Source organism: Humulus lupulus, chromosome 1 (assembly GCF_963169125.1).
Source record: "Humulus lupulus chromosome 1, drHumLupu1.1, whole genome shotgun sequence".
In the NCBI taxonomy this organism is placed as follows: Eukaryota; Viridiplantae; Streptophyta; class Magnoliopsida; order Rosales; family Cannabaceae; genus Humulus; species Humulus lupulus.
The window spans coordinates 118,992,270-119,000,461 of record NC_084793.1 but is presented as its reverse complement, the minus strand read 5'-3'; the positions used below and the strand labels follow the sequence as shown (position 1 = coordinate 119,000,461).

Genomic DNA, 8,192 nt, shown 5'->3' with positions numbered 1-8,192 from the left:
CGATCCCCAACCTAAAGAATATAATCAATACTTAAAAGATTAATACAAAATTAAAATTTGTCAATAGATATTAAAACAACCTTTGAAATCCAAAATTGATCTAATTCGATCTTTGTGTATCTATTGATTGCAAATTGGTATAACTACAAGAAGGCAGTAGGTCCTGCCAAATAGGAATCTGACTAATCTTTCTCTTTTTGTTTAGTTATTTTTTTTTCTTTTCAAAATGTTGATTTTAAGGTCTTGTTCTATTCTCATTATTAGTACTTGTTTGTAAATGTTGTTGAAGATGTCATGCTTGTGTATTTTCATTACAGAGTTCAAGTGTTGGTATTGAATTTAGTGTTTGTATGAAAGGTCAAGAGAGGTTGGTGGTGAAGTGCTAATGTATTTTTTTATATGGTTTTCTTGAATATTTTTTATAATAATGTTTACAAGTTGTCAGACATTATATATCAACTAGCTACCACAAGAAGGCCCTCATAATAACTACACTTGAAGAACCCAACCTGAAACAAAACTTCAAATCAAGGTAAGTTTTTTATGCTGTTTAAATATAACAGTTCTTATATATACTTATATATATACTGAACAAAGTTCTTATATTCTATGATTTTTTAAAATATTGTTTCAGAATTAGAATTATGTGTTTTTTTAAAATATTAATTTCTTTTTTTATATTATAAAAAATACTTTTGAAATAAAAAAAACTTTTCAACACTGAAAAAAAAAAATTGAAAAACAAAGTCTAAAACTAAAGAGAAAAGTGAGAATATAAGCAGTAAAAAAAAAGAACGTAGAAGTGATATTCTAAATGGACTGGTAGACATGGAGAAACAAGTTATAGACTGGTAGACATGGAGAAACAAAAGTACTTACTACTTCTAAATGGAGGGAAGCTTCTTGGTCTGACTCTTCTGGGACAAGTCACCCCAAATTTATGTCCTGTTCAGCTAGATTTCACAGACCAATCATAATTACAATTTAAGTACAAATTAAGTTACAAACTCATGCATCACAAAAAATATATTGAATATAAATCCATATACATATATAATTGATAAATTACTACCTGTTCACGTGAGATTTTGGTCCCAATGAGCCCAGGTGTGACAATTGTTATGCCAATGATTGAACCAACTTCATTTCTCAGTGTCTCACAAAAATGCTGCCTTGCTTGCCTAAGTATATATAACAGAGAATACTGCAATTTACACAAAAAATAGGGCATTCTACAGTCCCAAACATTAAGAAAACTCTCATATAGATTAAAGACCAAACATATTGGTAAGAGTATCGCATGCACCCAAACATTTTTCATGGACAACTTCTCTGTTCTTATATCAGATAAAGTATAATAAAATGGTATAAATTGAGGAAAATGGATTGACAATATATCAAGAACAAACTTGTAATGACCCAGATTTTCAAGACTCGATAATGCGGAAATACAATGTTTTCATTTAACAAAATGTCTCAAAAACCCATAGAAAAAAAAACTTTTAAAAAAAGTCGTATGGCCATACTTAACATTTAGTTACAAACCTGTTTTATAAAGAGTAGAGTGAGCCTAGTTTAGGAAAATTACACAAAATTTCCAAAAATAAAACGGCTTCCCAAAAGGTCGGTCCACATGTACATTTGCAAGGAAGACTCCAGCACTCACTGCTCTGCCTTGCCCTTGTTCTTACCTACAACATGAAACAACTAGGTAAGCGAAAACGCTTAGTAAGATCAACTTTCAAACAAAGCATGTAGAGAATTAGGGTTCCGGACCCATTCGGACCCTACACAATCAATTTCAAGAACGCTAAAGCGTCCTGGCAAACTTATGGTCATGCCTGATAACCAATGATAAATTAATTCATAACTAGATAAAATCCTGCACTCAGAAAAATCCCAGAACAAGCAGATATATTATATCACAACTATATCTTATCAACAATTATATCCCTGCACTCAGAAAATCCCAGAGCAAGCAGATATATTATATCACAACTATATCTTATCAACAATTATATCCCTGCACTCAGAACATCCCAGAGCAAGCAGATATATTATATCACAATATAATTCGAGACCAACGCTCTACAATTTCCAACAATTCAGGCGTAACGCGCCCTCCAACATAATTGCTAATCTGTAAAAGAGAACCGAGTCTCCACACTAAGATCTAGCCAATAAATATTCTCATCAATGGTAACTATCGTGTTACCTACGGCATCGCTACTTATCCAAGAGTGTAATCCAATTTAAACGGTTTTACGGAGACTTCTATGTTAATCAGTGGTGCTGGTGAGCAGTTGCCCTAGGGTGTTCAGCCTCACTCAATCTTGGCAACCCCTAGTATCTCTAGGCACTCTCACTGAATGGCCAATATTCACGGCTGCTATCTGAGAATAACTTATCGGAGCACTTGCTCGGATTCTAACCGTCCAATGATTAAGTAAGCATGAGGGCCCCTAGGTCCCATTTATCTTGGCGCCCCTAGGTTTAACCAGCTTATCCTCATCTCATGGCCACTCGTCACGGTAATGAACCGGACATAAATAAAATCAAGCAGTGTGATGGGGATCAACCGTCTAGGATATGACGGACATCTACCGTTCATATTTTCTAAATCAGCACTCACTTGACTAACGTCTCTAAGCAACTTTCTATGACATCCTATATATGTGCATGTATCCCTATACTAACATACAAGACAATAATCATTTCATGTTGCAGCCATACAATATAAGTTGACTTACTTGGAGTCCTTAGCGCTCAGCAGGTTTTCACCCTCCAACGTTTAGTCCAGTTACGCTTAGCCAATACTGTAGTTATCCATACAGTATACTCGGATTAATTATGGCACTCATAAATCATTATTATTATTTTGGGCAGTTTGGTCATTTTAATAAAAGTCATTTGTAAGGATTTATAATCCTTATTTGGTTTTAAACTTATTAAGGAAAGTCATACAAAATATTCGAGACTAAACCCAAAGTCTCGGGGAGGCCTATCCTAAGGTCTCAATACCTAGGCTCGGGTATCACAATGGTATTTTCCTACAATCCGCTAAAAATCTTATTCTTTCAAGATATCGCTATTAACCCGCACTTTCGACTAGTTAGTTAAAATATGTAAGATTTTAGCCGGTATTATATCCAGAAAATACTAATAAATTCCTTAATTATTCTTAAAGAAAATAAACTCTTAAATTTTCCTTTTATTTTTCTTAAGGTTTTAATATCTAAAAACCGTTTTAAGAAAATTGCCTAATTTGTCTTAATTAGGAAAACCGTTAAAAATTTCCCATCTTGACTAATTAATTTTCCAAAATCAATTAATCAATTTTACTTGCTAGAAAAATAATTCATTTAATTATTTTCTCAAATTATAGGGTTTTAAACCCTCTTTTAATTTATTAACTATTAATAAATTAAATCTCTTATTTTTAGAAAGAATAAAAGCTCTTTAATAAAAATAATTCATTTAAACTCAAAGGGGTAATTTTAGTGAAAATATGATTTCAAGACTTACCAATTTATATCTTGAAATAAGCAAAATTTTACTTTTTACCTTATGTTCCAAAATCTCATTTTTACACCAAGTGTGAAAAGCCTATTTTTCACATTTTTAACTACATAATTCGTTAGTTCATAACTTGAAATTTACTTACCCAATTGTTACCAAAATTTCCCAATTCCATTTTTGTTATGCCATTTAGGTCTTTGTAAAATATTAGGTCAAAATGAGCATTTTTGATTGGTGAAATCATTTTCCAACAATGAGGTAAACACGACCTTATTTTCAAGTCCTTATTTTTTTTCCAAACTTTGACAGTTAATAACTTTCAAACCGTTCAATATTTTCTTACCAAATTTTACAGTAGAATAATAGGTTATTCCATAAATATGTACACAAAATTTTAGAAAAAACTGGGTTCATTTGCCCTATACAGTGGCTGTCCAAACTTGGTTCCGAAAATAAGAATACGAAAAAAACAGTTTTTTACCTAAACTTTGAAGTAGCATAACTTACTCATTTATAAACAATTTTTAGTGTTTCAAAAGCTCAATTTTATGTACTCAATCTCAACAACATCACAGTACAATTTAATTTTACAAAAACAATATACAGTGGCTGCTTGACCCCTTGGAAGTCACAGCTCAAAACATGTTTTGTTTTAGGGTATCCTACAAAACCCTTGGGGGTTTTGGTTCCCATTTTCAAAAATCAATACACATGCATCATAAATATTATTAAACAACTAACATAACCTTATTACATCACCAACAAGAAACTTTAAGCATTAAATATACAAAATCATGCTTAAAACTAAAAACCCTACAACAAAATCATCAAAAGTAAACTTTTTACCTCTTTGGTGTTCTTGCTTAAGGTTTGGACCTTCCTATAAGCTTTGACTCCTTCAAAACCTTTCAAAAACCATAACCAAGTTCCCCCAACAACATAGTTAATTAGCTATTTGAAACTCTATGCTTAAAACTTTACAAAAGCCTAGATTAGTGAAACTTTACCTTAGGGAAAAATACTTCCTAGACCAAGACTTAGCCTCCAAGTTTCCTTGGTGTTCTTGAGGTTGAATATTGAGATAACACTTTGAGAGGTCTTCAAAAATCAGATGAGTGAATGAGAGAGAGTGGTGTGGTCGGTTGGGGAGGGTTGGAAGAGTTTATACTATCTAATTTACCCTAAAAACACTCAAGTGTTTTACTCCCACTTGCCCACTTGACAATATCCCAAACCTTTAAATAAATGGGATTTAAACTCAATTAGTTAATAAATGGGGTTTCAAAACATCACTTGGCCGGCCACCCCTTGCTATATATATGATCATTTCATTTTTTTTTTATAAAGGTTAATAAATGTTTCATAAGAAGAAAAGTCCAAATTGGCTTTTGACACATTTTTCACTCTTATTAAGTTTTAATCACCAAACTTAACATTAATTAATTAAATTAAATGTCTCTCACATTTAATTTAATTAATCACATAATAAAATTTAACCTAAGGTCCATTCATGGAATAAAATTCCCCATTTCGGCAAAATTACGCATTTAACACAAAATGCCTTAAAATTTCCATTTTCTTTTAGGTTTATTATTTTTTTGACCAAACTTTAACTTTTATGAATGTATTTTATGCCCAAAATATAATTGTCATGATTTTTCATTTTATTTTCTGAGATTTTTACCCGATCAGGGTTTTTGTGTCGGTCCAAGACCGAAAGTCTTATCTTGACTTTTAAAATCACAAAATTCATATTTTGGCTAGCAATAACTCATGGAATACTTACAAACAAAATATAATATTATTTAAAATAATATTCTTAACCCAGGGGAAAAATCCCGACCCGAGTCGTTTAAAGGTACCCGAAAACGTAGGACGTTACAAAACTGAACAAAGTTGAACATGTTTAATTATTGGGATAAACTACCATCCACCATTTCAGATTCAGCCTTCTCATTTTTCAAGGTTGAACACGTTATCCTTCAATTAGATTATTTATTAAAAGAACATATTCTAAAGCAAGTGAAAGATGTTTGAGAGAAAAGATTGACATAATAATATAGATATGTAGAACACAGTACATGAGAAGGACAATGCTTATTTTGTTAAACATACATTGTTAATCATGTTTCTTATTCTTTAAATCTTTAGCTTCTGAGAAATGGAGGATAGTTTGCCATGCATTTCAATTTGATTTGTACTGAAAGTCCCTACTTTTGGTGCTAAAGAATTTGTAGGATCCTTTTGTAAAGCTGTGATGGGGAATGTGGAACAGGTTGCAGTGTTAACATGGCTACTGGAACCTAGTTAGGCTAATCTCATCTCAACTATAACCATCCGAAGACTCATAGATGATTGAGCTGAAAATACTTTTGGCAGAGGACTTCCTGAACTGGAAGTAGTGAAAGGAGGCCATATTTGCAATGCTGAAGTCTAACTTAGAAGAATGAAACAGAACAAAATGACAAAAACACAATGCGAAAAAGATGATGGAAACCATGGTCGCTTTAGCTATCTGTCCCCAGATTGATCCACTGGATTGATGAATTATATTTTGCTCGGGGCTACAACTTAATCTCTCTCGACTCATTGGAGGATGAAGGCTACAACTACAAGTCTTCAAATGGCTTCAAAAAGATTACTAAAGGCTCACTGCTAGTTATGAAATGGAATAAAATAAATGGATTGTATGTGTTAGATGGGTAAACTATATCAATTGTTGAAGCTGATGCTATTAAAGTTCAAGAAAATGAGATGAAACTATGGCACCAAAGGATGGGTCATATAAGTGAACAAGGCTTGAGGGAACTACCTGGCTTTTGCTAATATATAGATATAGACTTCCTCTTAAGCTACTAAATATCTAGTGATCAGGAGGTTGAACTTAATTATCAATGGAATGCACAATTTACTTAATGATTGTGCTTATTGAGTATGATAATTAGAGCCTACAAAGATAATAACTCAAGGGCAATTTTAATAACTATTCAATTTCCTCCTCTCTTTTTTTTTCAGCTAATTTTTTATTGTAGAGAATAGAGCATTGTTATTTATGTTTTATTGTTCCCATAAACTATTATAATTCATATAATACACCAGCGGTTAAGAATTATATTCTTTTTGCTATAGATGTTTTTTTTATAGATTGTAAGGTGTTATAATAAAATGGTTTAAATCGAGCAAAATGAATTGACAATATATCAAGAACAAACTTAACAAAGTCCTTATAGATAGCTAATTTGTTTGTTTTTTTTTTTCTTCGTATTTAGCTAATTTCTAATTAAATGAACCTGTTGATTCTAAACTTGCAGAATTTTAATGCACACAGTGAAAGGCATCAAGAATCACTCTGCTACAAGCTTCATGGCTTCTCAACCTCTTACTACAGCGTGGATACACTGTCAAAATAGCCACTGTTCGAGACCTCAGTTTGTATATTTGTTTGGTTTCAGATGTATTTATTCAAAGTGTATATTTGTGGGTTGAAATTTAGGCTGGTTTTTTTATGTTGTTATTGTTAGAATATATTTCTTTAATAAATGAAATTTAGGTGTTATACAGAAAGCAGGTCTCTATGCTCATCTTCGCATTGGACCATATGTTTGTGCAGAGTGGAATTTTGGGTATTCATTCCTCCTTTTCATTTCCCATTCTACCTAGATCTTTATGCACTCTTTTCTCTTTAATGTAACTTTGACCATGTTTGTTCATCTTTGAATTTTCATAATTGAGATTAATTCACCATTTTGACCCTTAAAAATTTCTAACTGTGATTTTTACAGAGGTTTTCCTGTTTGGCTAAAGTATGTTCCTGGTATTAGCTTCAGAACAGACAATGAGCCTTTTAAGGTTTCCTTCACTCATTTTATTGCACGCCCAGTTTAAAAAATTACTATGTTTTATTATTATTTAGTACAAATTTTATACTAAATTTCTTATGGTGTTTTCAGAATGCAATGCAAGGGTTCACTGAAAAGATTGTGAGGATGATGAAGAGTGAACATTTATTTGAGTCTCAGGGAGGTCCCATCATACTGTCTCAGGTATGAGGATTTGATTCTTGTAAAGATTTTGAACTTCAAGTTCAAATTTCTTCCTTTGCAATTGCAAATACGTGTGAACAGTAACCGTTTTGGGAAATATTAAGTTGTGACTCTAATGCAAACTAGCTTAGAACTTTGTGTGCTTTTTTAATAAAATAAGTGGAAAAGTCTATGTTAAGTTCAGCTCTACTGGCACTAAAGCTATTGTCAAGGATCAATTTTCAATAAAAGTTTGTTTTTTTATTATGTTCAGATTGATAATGAATATGGAGTACAAAGTAAGTTATTTGGCCCTCCTGCTCATAACTACATGACTTGGGCTGCAAAAATGGTTGTTGGGTAGGACACTGGAGTGCACCTAAACAAGCAATCCATAGCATCTATATTTAATAAAAAGACTTCAATAAAAAAGGCTGCTCATAGCTATATGTCTCCTTTATTAAAGAACAAAATACTTTCATTTATTAAAGAAACAAGCAATCCATAGCATCTAAACAAGAAATATACATAAATATGCACCTACCAAAAAAAACACATAAACCACACATATGCTTCCATAGGGATGAAGTAAGTGGTTCCATAACAGTGACAAATAAGGACTTTATCTACCAAATCATAATACAAGCAGTA

At 32.0% G+C, this 8,192-nt stretch overlaps 1 long non-coding RNA gene across 1 annotated transcript; it reads left to right on the top strand.

Annotated features, from left to right (window-relative positions):
• Positions 1–7,074: 7,074 nt before the first annotated feature.
• Positions 7,075–7,893, top strand: LOC133817058 (uncharacterized). The gene is made up of 4 exons (XR_009885493.1): positions 7,075–7,142; positions 7,302–7,368; positions 7,470–7,562; positions 7,816–7,893. It is a non-coding gene; the product is annotated as an uncharacterized LOC133817058 (long non-coding RNA).
• The last annotated feature ends 299 nt before the right edge of the window (positions 7,894–8,192 follow it).